Source organism: Rhododendron vialii, chromosome 9a, assembly GCF_030253575.1.
Source record: "Rhododendron vialii isolate Sample 1 chromosome 9a, ASM3025357v1".
In the NCBI taxonomy this organism is placed as follows: domain Eukaryota; kingdom Viridiplantae; phylum Streptophyta; class Magnoliopsida; order Ericales; family Ericaceae; genus Rhododendron; species Rhododendron vialii.
This window is the reverse complement of record NC_080565.1, coordinates 10,182,558-10,200,418: the sequence shown is the minus strand read 5'-3', so window position 1 is coordinate 10,200,418 and position 17,861 is coordinate 10,182,558. Positions and strand designations below refer to the sequence as shown.

Genomic DNA, 17,861 nt, shown 5'->3' with positions numbered 1-17,861 from the left:
GTCCAATATAGATTAGGGACTGAGGGACTGTGTAGCGTAGCTCCATGCTGCATAGCGTACTATGCACGGTAAATCATCGCCGCTCCGGTCTCACTTTGATAATCGAAAACGTTTACTTTGTAGAGTTCGTCGAATAGAATAAGTGTTCACAAAATTAGTTCAATCCGATATTATTAAATGCCTCATCCGAATATTATTATCTTAAAACAAATGGATTCAAAACGCTAGATAAAATCCACTATTTTTTTGGTACACTTTAATAATTTCAAGGATAATAATGTTTGGATGAATCACTTAATGATATTCGATCGAGCTGATTTTTGATACACTTATTCTACTCAACGAGTTTTATAAATTAAACGTTTTTGATTATCAAAGCGAGATCGGAGCGATGGCAAGTGCATCGTATGCTGCGTAGCACAGTCCCTACTAGAGGTGAGGTCTACAAGCACAAGTCTGTTTACCTCGTGTCAGAAAGGTCCAATCTAGTCCCCGTCTATCACGTGCTGTCTTCTGACCTGGCGTGCACCAACTTTGTAGGCTGCGTGGGGCCCGGCAGCGAAACCCATAGATTCTCGCGCACAATAATACAAAATTCGCTTAAGCTTTGCCAATTAGGAGATAAAATTATACACGGAGGGGCCGCGTAAAGGGTTTGTGCGGCAAAGCTCTGTATAATTGACACCTCACCTATTCTTCCTCTTTCATTTTTTCTTTTGGCACCCTATGGACCAGAAACTTGATTATGAGAGTTTGACATAAAAATTAATTATGACCCTTTAGAATAAAATGATCAGAAAAATAAGATCTTCACATTGGTTTAAACGGATTGAAAATTGGAGCACTTAATTTTTTAAAGTTTCAAAAAATTAAGTGCTCAAATTTTCAATCTGTTTGAACTAGTACGAAGATCTTATTTTTATCATCATATTATTCTAGAGGTTCAAAATTACTTTTTTCTCTAGAGCTCTCATAATTAAATATCTACTCTATAGGGTCCCAAATAAAGAGTAGATATTTAATTATGAGAGTTTTGGAGACAAAAATTAATTATGACCCTTTAGAATAATATGATGATAAAAATAAGATTTTCGTACTGGTTCAAACGGATTTAAAATTTGAACACTTGCTCCAATTTTTAATCCGTTTGAACCAGTGTGAAGATCTTATTCTTCTGATCATTTTATTTTAAAGGGTCATAATTAATTTTTGTCTCTAAAACTCTCATAATCAAGTTTCTGGTCCATAGGGTGCCAAAAGAAAAAATGAAAGAGGAAGAATAGGTGAGGTGTCAATTATTCAGAGCTTTGCCGCACAAACCCTTTACACGGCCCCTCCGTGTATAATTTTATCTCTGCCAATTAGTGCTACATTAGCATAACATCAGAGTAGGCATATGCATAAGTTTAGGTAAAGTAGAGAAGTAGAGCCAAAAAAGTGCAGTGCAGCAGATTAGCAAAACGCAGAGGTAAAATGCATTTTCTAAAATGGTTCGGGAGAAATAACTAAGCACTGTTCATTATGTACCGTTTACTTTATTATTGTTTTACAAAACTGACACGTTCTCTTTCCTCCCTTCTATCCTTGTTTGAATTTTATAATACTATAAATATCATATTTTATCATATTTTAATAGATGGAGAGTATTATATACAGAACATTAGTGTGGTGTTTTAGTCGAAAGAAGGCAGCAAAAATACATTTCTCCACTGTTTACCTGCCATTTTCACGAACTATTGATGTACTTGCTTACTGTGTTATGCACAGTAATCTTCCTTTTTGTGGGGCCCATCAGATAAAGAGACGAAAAAGAGAGAGGGTATACCTGGGGGAAAGATAAAGGCCGAAGAAATGGAGGAGAGAGAGAGTGGCCGACTACCAGTACCAACAACTTTTTCACCATTCCGATACTTTTTCACAAATTAGGTCCCGTTTCAAAAATCTTCTTAAAAAATAAGCAGTTTATTTTATATTTTTAAACTCAAAAATAATATAAATGAAAAATATTTTTTTAATTTTTTTTGTATCGTATAAAATAAATAAAATTCATATTGCATATTTTTAAATTTCAATAAATTTATAATTTTTGAGCTCGAAATTACCTTTTTAAAAAATAGAAACTTTTTTACTGTTCTGGAAAGGGCTCTTAGTCAGCAACTTTTTGCAAATCTTCTCCTTAAAACACTATTGGGCTTTACATTTTACACTTAAAAATGGATCCCACATTTTACACTCGTGTTAAATAACAAAATAAGATTTTAACTCTATTATTGGACATGACCTTACCATCTCGATCGTAATCACCATAGCTCTCAGCCTCTCACTCGTTCTTTTTCCAACAAAATGATTCAAAGTGGAATTGTCTGTGACACTTGGAAAAACATCTCTCTCTCTCTCTCTCTCTCTCTCTCTCCGGAGAGTAATTACATATCCGTAGCTCTTACCTCTGCCGCAGTGGAGAGACAGCAATTGCGGTTGAAAATTTCCCCGAATTCTGGTAAGTAACTTCAAGTCCATGCTCCTAGCTAAATCCTCTCTTTTTATTCCAGTTTCTCTGGATGTGGAATTTGGCAGCCAGAAATGGCTTTGCCAAGTAGTCGCTAGATTAAATTATCCTTAACTTGAGTGAGTTTCATGTGGCAAAAAAGTTCTCACTCCCTCCTCATGCATTAATTCTGATAGCAAACGGAGTTAAGAATTGACGAGGTGAGTGAACTGACTTAGGTGAAGATCGACTCCATCACACGAGGAGGTTAATTAGATCATCCAAATTAAAACTAAGCTGAGTTAATTAGCTCTCATGTCATGTGAGATTTATTGGATTAGAGCTGCTTCAATTCCCACCCTCCCCCCTTGACCGTCTCCCTTCTTGCCAAATTACGACAATACCTCCAATCTCCACTTTTTTTTTAATTAAATTAAAATTATTTTTTATTTAACTTCTTAATTTTTTAATCTTATTATTTTATTTTATTTTAATTTGACTAACTCGAATTATATTTTCAACTAAATTATATTTTTGTTTTATATTTAAAATTTTTGTATTATTTTAATTAGTATATTAGTTTATCTTAACAATGAATAATAATAATAATAAAATTCTACTATGTTTTTTATTTTTTTGTTCTTCAGTTATTTAATCTCCTCTATTTGAGTTTTCAACTAAATTTTGATTTTTATATTTAAATTTGACTTTATCAATGCAAGTGGAGTGGAGTGCAGTTAGTGTCTCCTTTATACTCTCATACACATGGGCAGAGTTTGATTTCTGTAAGCACCGATCCCCCTCCTCAAGTTCCTTAGGATATACTCCGTAATAGATTAGGATTAACGAATAAAAAAAAAGTATTATCAATGATCAACCTATCCGGAACAAGAAACACACCTTTAATACTCATCAAAGATTCCTTCTTTGACATATGTGGGACTAAGATGTCTTTTCACCTTCTCAACATGCTCACTTGAGAGTCGATTTTCTCATTCATCTTTTTATGAATTGTGTTTATTTTTTCAATAGTATAAACCTCTTACATAAGAGTATCGATATCCACTTGAGCTTAGCTCACACGGTGTGAGATATCACTTAATGTTTTTGGTCAAAGTCACCAAAAATAGTTATGAGCAAAACCATTTTCCCATAAATTTTACTATTAGATCCATCTCCAGGTACACGGTTTTTTAGTTTTGTGAAATGGTAAAAGTGTCACTATTGAAGTCAGTAAGGGTTAAACCCAAACATCGGGCATGGAAGTATATGTGATTATCATTGGGCTATCACTCTACTTGCAAATAAAGATTGAAATGAAAAGGTTTGGACCATTTCTCGGTTTGTGCAATTCATTCTCACGGATTGGCCACATTAATAAAGTCAGTTTTCTTTTAATCTTTTGTATTGTTGTTCTTCTAATTTCAGTACCATCTTTGGTATCAGAGCCAGTATGGCTTAATATAAATTGTTAGTGCTAGTATAAATTATTCTAACATGAAGATGCCTTTTAAATAAAAATTAAAACCAAAAATCTAAATGTAAGAAAACATTCTAGGTAGTGGGACGTCATCCAAGTCGCGTTCGGATTTATCCGGCCATGAGGACCCGGTAAGGGTAATTTGGCCTTGTTCCGGTAAATCGTTGATAGGCGTGCTATCTAAAATGTTGTCTTCCATTTTTTTTTTTAAAAAGGGCAAATTCATGAAGGGATAATCTATAAGAGCACTAACACAATTATATCTCGATGAGAAGATTATTTAGATCTGATAATGATAGAATTAAGAATACTAAATTAGCGGAATATGCCAATGTGCAAGAACAATTAAATCACTGGACTATACCTCCAGTACGCCATTCTACAATATATGGGCATGGTGTGTTTGAATTTCCAAGTAGCATGGCAATAAAAACCATGGAAAGAACAAAAAGCTTAGAGCTTAATGATAAGGTAATAAACCTTATGGATTGTAGTGATCTAATTGCTCATATGTAGAATTATAAATATGTTCATATTGGTTTAGTGCAAATAGCCCTTAAACCATTAACTCTGTTAGGAATAGATACCTGCCTTTAGGTAACACTTAAAGACAGCAGGTGTAATAATTGGTTATTCTCTATAATTGGGGGCTATAGAAACCAGTTTATGTCATGGTCCTGTTTATTTTAATGCTTATCCAAATCTTACTCTATCACTGACAAATAGAAACCTATGTGAGGTTTTAAATTGCAGGATTCAGACTAAAGGATATGATTTCCTACATGGATCTGAAGTAATAGCAGTAGTTTATAGGATTTACTATAAGATCATGAATACTGTTAATCCAAGGGTTCGTCAATTGAGACCTGCAGATTAGACTGTTCTGTAGAAACTAATATGTTAACATCAAATATTGCAACCAATAGATTGATAAATTGGGAAGAAATTACGTTCCCAGAAAACTGGGTGATAAATAATGCGGTTCCACCCAGGCCTATAATTAATCAGATTGAACAAATAATCCAAGACAGTGATGGAATTGTCTCTTTGAATTTTAGAAATTCTCAACCAGAAAAATTTCTTAGAAGTAGAAGTTCTAGGAATAGCTTTTCGGCTACACAAATACTTTACAGGGTTAGTGTTCCTACTACTAGTAGGCACTCAACATCTGAAATTCCTGAATCATAACATCCAATAGAAGATATCAATCTCACAGGAATAAGAATATCTCAAAATCAAATTCCTCATAGAGTCTACAATAATCCACCAAACACAGTAGAATCACCTACTGCTAGTGAAATGAATTTTACTATTAATGACAATAATAGATAAAGAGATCAGGGAAAAGATTAATAATGAATTTTACCAACCTAAATATAAAGAATTTAGGAAATGGTACTTTTCAAAATATGATGAGAATCAATTACAGAATTTTAAAAAAGAATTCTATAATTGGATAGAATATACAAAGAATATCATCCCTTTTACCCAATGGTTTTATGGAAAATATTACACAGAAGTGGATAAATCCATAAATGTAATCCAGAATTATCATAGAAATTGGAGGATTATGACTGGAACAATAATAACTGCACTTCATCCTCCAACAACTCTTTTATCTTTAGAAGGTAACTCAGATTTTGAACCTTCTTTGGAGACTGTGGCTGTCACGCCCCGCCCCGCAAACGGCACCCAGAATGGGCCCGAGTCAGCGCGGCCACGTGGCATTCCACACAAAAGACCACACCACACTCTACAACCAATCAGAATACAACTTAGCGGAAGACTTCTCACTTAAAATACAACCAAGTCAACGCCAAAACCTCAACTCACAAGTTATAAAAAATATCTCTCTCTCCAATTAATTACATAACATGTAGGTTAACTTCAAGACGAATCAGCTACACAACAATCTAACCAAAGACATCACCCAACACGAGTGTCAGCACTCTCCAAGGCGTTGACCAGTAGTGGACCCACTCTAAGCCACCTGCTATCTGGCAGTCCAAAAAGGAAAACCAGAGTGTGTGAGATATAGAAATGCTCAATAAAATGTCACAATACCCAAAAGAATATCAATAAGAATATTCACCACCAACATAACTGCAATACCCATATGAGTACATTAGTTATAACCACCACATCCGCCAAACATAGCAATATTATCCAATAAACAACCACATAGCAATAACTGAATCAACGACAGCATGAATATAAATCACACAAGCATGCAGTGACACGTCTGCCACATTCCCATGTACCTAAGGCATTGTGTCCCGCAAACCATGCTCCCAACCTCCGTTAATTAGACGGAATGGCATACGACATGGCGTGACTCACTCCACAATCCTTTCGCGGGTACAATCAACATACAACAAGCATGCATACCATTAGCTAAAACAATATATAGCATGATATACAATTTCGACCACATATATCCATATCAATAGCTAAACCTCGATTAGCATGATATCATTGATATATGATCACCTCCACCGCATTATTTACATATCGATAATCATATTGAAAGCTAAAATACCATTAGCAAGATATATACATACCACCATAGCAATATCTTATTGAGAAGAACCATATCAGACACACTCACCTTTCATTCGACTGGAGTATGCCAAACTTATGGTTTCGGCACCTCCTAAAAGACCGGCTTGTTACCTAGCCACAAGTTAACCCATATTAGCATATGAACATCTAGGAATGTTAAACCAAATGCTAAACTAACAAATCATAACATGCCTTCTACACTTCTACACTAGCTCATGGGGCAAATATTACATAAAGTCACCAAAATCTCTAGAGGTGTCCGGGAGTACCCACATACCCGGGAGACCTCACACATCTTTTCCATACTCCAAGGTACTCCAACACACCCAAATATATCAAATATAAAGACCCATAAGTGTACAATCTCAACCAAACAGACCAACGCAACAAAACTCTCAAAACAAAAATGACAACCACAACCAGCCTGTCTTATTTTGGCCATATCTAATTAAACAACATGAATTCCAGGGCGACACTTAAACCATTGAAAAGTAGACTTCTTCTTCTTTGAATCCATAGGTCATACATCAAAAACAGAGTTCGGGTAACCTAACTACGGCCTTACGATTATAGCTTCAACATAACAGTAAAACTGGTGCAAAGGCAGAATTTAGGTCAACTTTAGATGCAAATCTGTTATCGCTCGGACATACCCATGATGCATGGGATGTATCGTTGGAAAGCTCTATGTGTCTAGTTTCTAACAAAACAAACGGTGTGTCATTTCGAGTCCCGAGCTAGGAGTTATGGCCATTATACCAAAGTCCGTCGCTGCTGCCAGATTCTACGCGGGAATAAGTAAAATTGATTGAAAAATCATAACTCTTTCATCTTAAACCCAAAAATATTGAAACCAACACCAAAAGTTGCACCACTACAAGCCCTACACTCGGTTAAAATCCCAGGTTCAGAAACAAGAGGAGGTTAACCCAACAATCAAAAGAAAAACCGATTCGCAACCATTTTCGCCCCAGTCAACCAACCCTGCTTTAGAAATTCACCAAAAATTGTATACTTAACCAAATTACTTGATTCCAACGCCAATCTCTTCTTAACTTAAATATGCAGCTCCTGTAAAAGACCCAAAGCCACCCAAAATGTTCATCATGCCCAGAAAGTTAAAAGAAGACAGCCACGCACAGAATCGCACATCCAGCAAACAGCCAGTATTCAAAGATTCATAACTAATTGTGTGATTATCGGTTTTGCATGATCTTGGTACCGAAATCTTCGTATTGAAACGTACTTTGACAGTTATGAAGACACCAAAAATTGATTCCTAGCAGAAGGGCCCCCAAAAGACAGATGACCAAAACCCACGAATTTGACCCAAACCATGAACTTTGTCAATTTCCTTTCAAAACTCAATCCATGGAGAATCTAGCCACACAAACATGAAATTAAACATGGATTACACTTCTAGAGTACAAGAACTTACTTGTCACCGAGTTGGATCGTCGAAACCGGACCTCTCCTTCCTCCCTCCCCTTAGCCGTGACCTCCTCCTCCCTTTCTCTCCCCCTCTCTCTCTCTCGCTATGTCGGCAGAATTGGGAGTCGGCAGAATTGGGGAGAATCTGATGGCTATTTAGTCACTTAGGAAGAAATCCCATGTGGTCACCTCTCCTCTCAATTTATACTCCAAACCAATAACAATTCTCCATGTAAATCACACCAAGGCCCCTCATAGAATCCAACAAATACAAATTAAACCCCAAACCTCAAAATTAAATTGAAACTCTAAATATCCCGGGTTGGGTGTTACAGTGGCGTTTGTTAAACCTACAAATGCGGATGTAAATGGTAAGATCCATAAGCAGAATAATTATACCAACTTATTTCTTAACATAGTTGGAGATCAATTGGTCCGAATGGAAGGACAAATTGCTCAAATAAGTGAACAGATGGTAAAATTAGAGCACGAAGATAAAATGGAACAAGATGAGAAACAAGATAAGATTTCTCCTTCAAATATCCGACCTCCTATTCCTATAACTGGATTTAATTTAAATAATCCAAACAAAAATATTGAATTAGTTAAAGAATTACAAAAAAGACTACAAGGTCTTTCATTAAATGTCATATCTAAGAACAATATGAATGATCAGGAAATTTTAGAATTAGAAAATTCTTTTATCCAATCTCAGCCTGATATAATCAATAAAATTCAATATCCAAGAAATAAGGATTTTCCTTACTTAGGGGCTGATAGATATTATTATCCCAGACCAACTCCTCAAGATATGTTGTTTGAGGAATCTGGTTTTCAAAAACAAATGTCTTATAATGGTAGAGCCATTTATGAATGGAACATAGATGGTAGGACAGAATATCAAATTTTCGGAGTAGTACATCAAATGATGATGTATAGTACTATCTGTGTGAATAATAAAAATGAAGATAAACAGGTTGCCGGCTGGATAACAGTTGGTTTTACTGGTATGATTAAAGGTTGGTGGGATAATGTTTTATTGGCAAACCAACGATCAGAAATTTTAAATGCAGTAAAAATTAATGAAAAGGGTGAACAGATACAGGATGTTGTTTATACTTTAGTCCAATCAATAATTTTACACTTTGTTGGTCACTGGGATAACCAACGTGAAAGAAGTAGAGAATTACTTTAGAATTTAAAATGTCCAACGTTAACTCATTTTTGTTGGTATAAAAGATGTGTTTCTAGCAAAAGTAATGCAAAGAACTGATATTAATAGTGAGCATTGGAAATCAAAGTTTGTTGATGGTTACCTTATTTCTTTGCAGAGAAAATTAGGAAAAAATTGAGGGATCAAAATAATGGTCTAACCATTAATTATGATAATTATACTTATGGACAAATAATTTCCATTATAATCCAGGAAGGCTTAACTTTGTGTAATGATATTAAATTACACAATCAATTGAAAAAACAAAATCTGACTGGAAAACAGGAATTGGGTCAATTTTGTGACCAATTTGGGTTTGATAAAACCAAATATTCAAAACCTTCTAAAAAGAAGAATAGTAATAAAATCACTAAAAGATATTCCAAAAGGAAATCTCAAAGAATAAGAAGACTTTTGAGCAATTTGGTTCAAAAGAGTCTGCCTCTGCTACTAAAAAGCATAATAATTCTAAAAGGAAAACCACGACAAAATGCTTTAAGTGTGGAAAAATAGGACACTATGCTAATAAGTGTAAAACCAAGAAAAAGTTGAATGAGCTTCAAATAGATGAAGGGTTGAAACAACAACTCTTTAAACTTATGATTGATTCTAGTGATTCTGAATCGTAGGAAGAATCAGAAGATCAGATAAATAAGATATCTGATCAAGATTAGGAAGAGGAGACTTCTTCTACTTCCGACGAAGAAGAAATTTCTAATAATTGTAAATGTAATAACCTTGAATGCTCAACTTCCGATAATTATTGGATAGCTATTGTAGAAATGAATGGTCTCTGTATCAATGTTCTGACTAATAAACAACAAGGTTTATTGGACATAATAGATCAAATTGATAATCCTCAGTTGAAGATGAAAATCATAGAAACTTGTATCTCTTCTACTACTGAAGAAGAGGAGGAAAAACTCCAAATTCCTAATGAAACTTATAGTCTAAAAAATGTTTTAGACAGATTAGAGTAGATGGATAATAACAAACTTGTCACGATTCCTGATCTTCAGGGAGAAATAAATGTTTTAAAAACAGAAATAAAAATATTAAAATCATTTCAATAAAGCTACTCAGGAGCTTTATGAAATTAATAAAAAAATAATCTCTTTAGGAAAAGGAGAAATTAGTCATACTGATGACCCTACTTATCTAAATATTATTAATAAAGTGGTTTACCAAAAATGGCATGTAAGAGTTAATTTGGTAATACAAAAAGAATATACTATCAACAATATTATTGCCTTGGTGGATAGCGGGGCAGATATGAATTGTATTCAGGAAGGAATTGTTCCAACCCAATATTTTGAAAAAACTTTCAAAGTCTCACTAATGCAAGTGGATCCAAAATGATAATAAAATACAAACTCAATAATGTATACATTTGCAATAAAAGAGTTTGTTTGGAAACAACATTTCTTTGTATAAGAAATCTCCAGCAAGAGTTAATATTGAGAACCCCTTTTTTAGCAATGTTAATGCCAATACAAACCAGTGCTGCTGGTATTACTGCTCATGTGGATGGGCAGAAAATCTCCTTTGAATTTGTTTCTCCTCCTGCATACAAGGAAATAAATGATATCATTAGCAAAATTTCTAATAAGGATAAATAAATAAATTTTCTTCAAAAAGAAATTAGAATAATGAATATTGAAAAAACATTACAAAAACCTATAATGAAAGAGAAAATTTCTCAAATCGAAGAAGATTTTCATAAAGAAATCTTCAATGATATCCCTAATGCCTTTTGGGATAGAAAGAAATATATTGTTTCACTTCCGTATGAGAAGAATTTTGATAAAAGAAAAATTCCTACGAAGGCTAGGCTTTTTCAGATGAAACAAGAATATTTAAAAATGTGTCAAAACGAAATTGACAATTTACTTAAAAAACAATTGATCAGGAAGAATTACTCTCCTTGGAGTTGTACAGCTTTTTATGTTAATAAAAATGCTGAAAAAGAGAGAGGTGTTCTTAGGTTAGTTATTAATTATAAACCCCTAAATGAGGTTTTAATGTGGATAAGATATCCCATTCCTAATAAAAAAAGATCTACTGGATAGACTGAATAAAGCAGTTATCTTCTCTAAATTTGATTTAAAATCTGGTTATTGACAGATTCAAATAAAAGAATCTGATCGATATAAGACAACATTTACAGTTCCGTTTGGTCATTATGAATGGAATGTGATGCCATTTGGTCTGAAGAATGCACCTTCAAAATTTTAAAATAACTAATTAGATTGAATTATTAAAATACATTATTATGTGTATAATTGATATTATTTACACACTTGTATATGATATATATTTATACTTTAGATATACAAGGATCCATACTCATCTCTTATCATATCTAACCAAAATTCTATCAAAATCAATATTCCACTCCCCTTCAAACTCTCCCTAAATTATATATCTCTCTCCTCCCGCATTCCACCACCTCCATACTTATCCTCAAAATCCCACTCCTCTCTCACAATACAACACTCCTAGTCCACTGCAAAACAGAAACAAGAAAAGAGGAATCACACCATTTCGTTTTTCGTCCATATCATGTACCTCTGTTCATGGCCTTTTTCTTCCTTGTTGATGACATTTTTAGGCCTGAGTTTCTTCACGAATGTTGTAGAGGGCGTCGAGAGCTTCGACTTCAACCCAAGAATCACCCAAAACAGTCAAGGATTGATAGAGTTATTGCCGTCCAAAGTTCAGTGAAATTTTCGGATTTCTGTTTCCAGACAGCACACAGGACTTATGAAAACTCCAACTTTTCTCCTAGTTCGACTGGTTTTCAGGCTTAGGCTTCTTCATAAGAACTGTAGAGCGTTTTAAGATCTTTGCGTTAGACACAAGAACTGTCCAAAACGGCAGAGGTTTGGTCAAGTTATTTCAGTCCAAAGTTGCCGCTAGAATACCGATCTTTCGCCGCCAAACGAAAACCCACCGGACTCCACCGAATCGTTTTGTCTGGATTAAAGGTAGAATAGTCGCTTCTCTACTTTCTCCGAAGTATAATTAGTTGTCCCTATATGTTGAGTTTTAGGAGTTATAATGGTGAAAATCGGACTACGGATTGAAATCGTGAAATCTAAACAATACTCGGAAGTCGGAAAACCCACTGTTGCATGCGCGAAAGGTTGGGAAATCAGAAATGTTTGACTGTAATTTCACTTAGACCCCTGTGCTATTTTTAGTTTTCAAATCTAACCCTAGACAATGTTTATATTTATTTCTACCACTATTTGTTTATATATTATACGTATAAAGTAATTGATGCATGCTATGTACTAATATGTTGTATTTGGGCCCTAATTGGGTTACCTCTCTACTGTGTTTATGATAGAATCATATCTTAAGTTGTTTCGATGTTATTTTTATGATTTAGGTGTTAATCTAAATCAATGAGGACACGGCCTGCACTTCTTAAATAATTGTGGTTAGGAAGTAAACTATCACTCATTTATAAGTTGGAAAATACTAGTGTTAGATTAAAATATTAGTTGTTATAGTTAAAAAAAATATAAAAAGAGAAACTAGTAACTGTTAGATCTTTATGAAATAATAAGACCACTGTTTTCTCATAATAAGTGAATGTTATTAGCTTACTAGTTTACAAATATAGAATTACCTTTACACTCAGCTTAATGACTAAATTACTTGTTCACTTAATATCTTAAAGGCGTCGACCTATCATAAAACACTACGTGTTTTACTTACTCGCAAATTATTAAATGTTATACTTGTTGTCTCATTGAAATGTACCGTGTTTGAGCTGTTGTTGATTGTATCATGTTGTACGTGCTAGAATGAACTTAGATTTACAGGGTGGTTACGAGTAGTGACTCACGTAGACGATGTTAAGTAAATGAAAAATGATAAAATTGATTGAGGATGTTGGGTGTCGGTAAAGGACCTTGATACGATAAAGTACCTTTAGTTGAGTTGGGGAATGGTAAAGGACCCCGAGTACAGTAAAGTACTCGGAGTGTGTGGAGGACGGTAAAGGACTCCGGGTACAGGATTTGGGATACGGTAAAGGATCCTAAATGCGGTATAGTACCCAGTGTGTGTGTGAAGGACGGTAAAGGACTTCTTGTATAGTATTTTGGGAAACGATAAAGGATCCCTGAATACGGTACAGTACCCAGTGTGTAGATTAAGGTATGGTAAAGTACCCAGTGTGTAGATTAAGGTATGGTAAAGTACCCAGTGTGTAGAGTTGGGAGACGGTAAAGGATCCTGACAATGAGATAGTGCGACCCCTAATGCTGAATTGTCATGGTGAGCTGTTCCTTTATTATGGTTGTGGGCGAATCCAGACTGAGTGCATAATTTAGTAGTATTCGCTTAGAACCCTGATGCAGGACAAATAAAGAGAGAGTTATTCCATGGGACTGTCAAAGTTGGTGGATGGGAGAGGAAAGGATCTCATGGAGATGTTCCTTAGATTTCATGTAAGATAATAGATAGTGAAGAAAAAGACGATGTGCTATTATTCTATACCATCTGTATATTATCAATTGTTATATTGTTGAACTGCTAATTGTAGAGTAAGGGTTGGTAGGGTTAGGATTATTCTATTGGGTGAATTATCACTCACGGATACGTTTGTATCCTGGTAAATCGGTTGCTTTGGCGATCAATTTGCCAGAGGGTGCAGGATATCAGGAGACCGAAGAACATGATTCTCTACAAGCTGGTCAGTACTAGGGTGAGGACCTCCCAGCTGAAGAATGAGAGTTTGTCGAGTCTTATATGTCTTACCCTTAGAAGCTCTGTTAGTTTAAAATACTGTTATTTGAATTTCCAAAGATGTTATCATATTAGTTAAATTTTATTTTATTTTTTGGGTTGTAAGACAATTAAGAAATTTTGACTTTAGTATTTGAGATTTCGCTGCTAAACTCTGTTTAATAAAATTTCTTTTCTTAAATCAGTCATATGAATTATAAAATCCATTAAAAAGGATTTAATTAACGTGTCCGAAAATCGGGACATTACAGGTCTGCTCCTCTTCTCACATAGATTTTCCATCTCCAGCGTCCCTCTCTCGGTTGTGCTCGATCTCGGTCGGTTACCCACTGATTTTTCTGTTGGGTAAATCGATTTTTGGCCTAACGGCTAGGGGTTCTGCTGATTTGGGTTTCGATCGGCGTTGGTCTCCCACCGTTTACACTATTGGGTTTTTCGGTTTTTGACTAACGGCTCAGTGAGCTTTCGCGATAGGAGGTTACTGGGTGAACGTGTTATTTCGCCGGTGGGTGGTCGACAGTGGTGTTGTTGGTCTGGTGGCGTCCGTTCTATTTGGTGGTGGCCCTGTTCGGAGGGTGGCTGTCGGCGGTGATGTGGTGTTGATATTTGAAGACTTGCAGAAGAATATGACTAGGATTTGGGCATTCTTTGTGACGACCCGAATTTTCATATTCCTCAAAACAAATGTCTCCAATAATTACAAGTCTTCAAGTTAAATATACATATGGTGGACCTAAAAACATCCAAATTGATATAGATTTTTCAAATAGTCTCTGAAACTAAAACTTCCAATACTCCAACTCGGGTCCCCACTAACTTGCTTTGCACCTGAAAAATATAAAATGTTCGGGTAGTATATGCAATACAAGGACAATTAACATGGCTAGCAATAAAGATATGCTTAATAAGTGAGGATAACAAATTAAGTATGATCATTCTGAACATTTTTCATGCTTGGCTCATTTCAGTAACATGCCAAGCACCACCTAGGTCAAAATTCTGTTTATGCCACTTGGCCCCATAAGTTCTCTAGACTTCCCGTAGGATAGTCAATCATACATTTCTCATACTTCTTAGACCTGGCAGGCTTGTACATATACCAATCTGTTCCATGGCTTTCAGCCAAATTATTTTCTCTGTCGAGACACAAAACGTGACAATAATCGAATCAATAAGCATAGAGGTCAAACAAGTACAAATGAGAGAATCAAAAAAAACTCTTTACAAAGATATTTTGCTAGGAATATATTACACACTACCCGATACCTCAAATATTGCTCAAGAACGTAGGATTTCTAAATTTCAAACTCCATACTTCTCACCCAATATGACAGATTGTTCCCCATGCATGCATGCTCAATCCCTATCATCAAGTATTTCTCAAAGCCAAAAGGCTACTCAAGGCTGAAGTGTTTTCTCAATTCCTATTTCGTGCTTTTAACACCTGCAATATTAAGCACAGCCAACTATGGACACGTGTTGTACACAAATGCAAGCCATGCACTTCATTTTGATAACTAGCAAACACGTATCACATCCTTCCATTACACCAATAGTTTTGATGATCCACACACCCTAGACAAACCGCTACACGCAAAATTTTTTAAAAATAATAATCTTAAACACTAAAATATAGGTTGTTACATTCTTGGACTAGATCTATCCCACTTTTGTGGGCTAGTTTTCTCTTGTGCTTAATTGTAATACAGTATTTGGACTTTTAGCGATCTGGTGTTTTGGTTTTATTTGGGCTCTAGGCCTTTGGGTGTTTAGGGATTTGCTCTTTGGATGTATTTTCCAACTTTAGTTGGATTTTTCTTTGAGGAAATTGCATATCAGTGGAGAAAGGGGTAAATAATGACCAAGAAATTTCCCATACATGGAGTCCGAATCTGGGTTTCCTAAGTTGCCCCTTCTATGAATTTAAATTGCCCCTTCTATGGACCTAAGTTGCTCATTCTATGAACCTAAGTTGCCCCTTCTATGAACTTCCTGGGTATTCAATTTCTTGAGCATTTCTTCAATCTACTTACCATTTCTATTATTTTTTGAGAAATTTGGAATCTGGGTTATTTGCAAATTTACATGAAATGGACCAACTGAAATTCTCCATGCATGAAATGGATGAAATTTTTTTTTCCAAAACATGAAGTCGGTTTGTAGTCAAATCTGAGTTTGAACCTAAGTTGTCCCTTCTATGAATTTAAGTTGCCTATTCTATGAATTTAAGTTGCCTATTCATAAAAGGGGCAACTTAGGTTCAAACTTAGATTTGACTACAAATCAATTTCATGTTTTGGGAATTTTTTTTACTCCGTTTCATGCATGGAAAATTTTAGTTGGTCCGTTTCATGCAAATCTATAAGTAACCCAGATCCCAAATTTCTTAGAAAATAATAAAAATTGTAAGGAGATTGAAGAAATACTCAAGAAATTGAATACCCGGGAAGTTCATAGAAGGGGCAACTTAGATTCATAAAATGGGGCCTTTCAAAAAAAAAGATTCATAAAATGGGCAACTTAGGTCCATAGAAGGGGGCAACTTAAATTCATAGAGGGGGCAACTTAGGAGACCCAGATTCGGACTCCATGTATGGGGAATATTTTTTCCTCCGTTTCATGTGTGGGGAATTTTTTTTCCTCCTTTCCATATTTATGCAAATTCGAAAAAACCTCTCCATCACTTGGGCATTATTTACCCCTTTCTCCGCTTATATGCAATTTCCCCTTTTTCTTTTCCCCTTCCCTTAATAAAATGTTACTTTTGTTGAAAAAAAAATGCATTGCAATTGGGAAGTTAGGGGATGAAGTAGATTGTTTTCATACTTTAGGGATGGAGTAGCAAAAATATGAATAGTTTAGGAGATAAAAACAAAATTAACTCTATGGCAATATGGTAGTAAGTATCATTGTAAATCATATGACGATCAATCAAATCATAATTCTTTATGATTATCCCCTGATCTCCAACTAAACTAATATGAATATACAGGTCGAGGTCTCCTTGTAATGCAACACTTTTGCTTCTCAAATTGAGCTGCTCTAGTAATGGAAGGAAATACCTGATTCTTTCTCGGCGTTCTTATAATTTTCCAAGTACCTCCCATGGCTGAAGGTAATTGTATCTAGTGTGTGGAAATTCATGTTTTCTCTGTCGTGTTCTTCTTAATTTATAAATGTATATGTATTGATTCCGTTGAAGCGCGCCTAGATTCCTAAGCATTCCATATCTAATTACAATAGTTTATATGTCATAATACATTATGCATAAACTAATTATTTACAAACCCTGGCTACTTGGGTGAGAAATGAAAAGAAAGAGGTGTGGTTTCTCTTAATGATGAGAAAGAAAAGGAAGGAGGATGTTTTCTCACCGTCTCATTTGGATGGACTTTCCCCTTTCTATTCTTGCCAAATCTCACCACTTTTGGTGAGAATAAAAAATGGCTCCATGAGAAGTTCTTGATTCTCATCCTGTCACGCTTTCTCACCTCTTTAACCATCCAAACGAGGGAGAGAAAGCTCTTCCCCTCTATTTATTTCTTTTCTCCTGCAAACCCTCCATACAAAGAGGCTGTTAAACCGCGTGACGTTGGATTTAATTGGAGGTCAAAGAAATCTTGTATCTCGAATATAATCAGAGATTAAAAATCTTGTTTGTAACGTCATAATTGCGAAATATTCATCATCAAAATCAAAATATGATATTCTATACAATTTCTAACAATACATACGAATTAAGGCGCCTCTATGTATACATTTCGGCATTTATCAAAAGAAGACTCTTCTACATAAGATTTGCATTTTGGTAAGCCACTTTTGTTTGCCTAAGGTCATCAACAGTGGTATAATTAAAAGCCAATTGTTTTTAAAGTTAACAATATTGGTGTAAAAGATGGCTCACAATGGTGTAATCAAACTTAGCAACA

The 17,861-nt window shown here is 35.0% G+C and overlaps 1 long non-coding RNA gene across 1 annotated transcript; it reads left to right on the top strand.

Annotated features, from left to right (window-relative positions):
• The first annotated feature begins 2,175 nt into the window (after positions 1-2,175).
• On the top strand, positions 2,176-17,219 carry LOC131299462 (uncharacterized). Its single transcript, XR_009190781.1, has 2 exons — positions 2,176-2,497; positions 16,925-17,219. It is a non-coding gene; the product is annotated as an uncharacterized LOC131299462 (long non-coding RNA).
• The last annotated feature ends 642 nt before the right edge of the window (positions 17,220-17,861 follow it).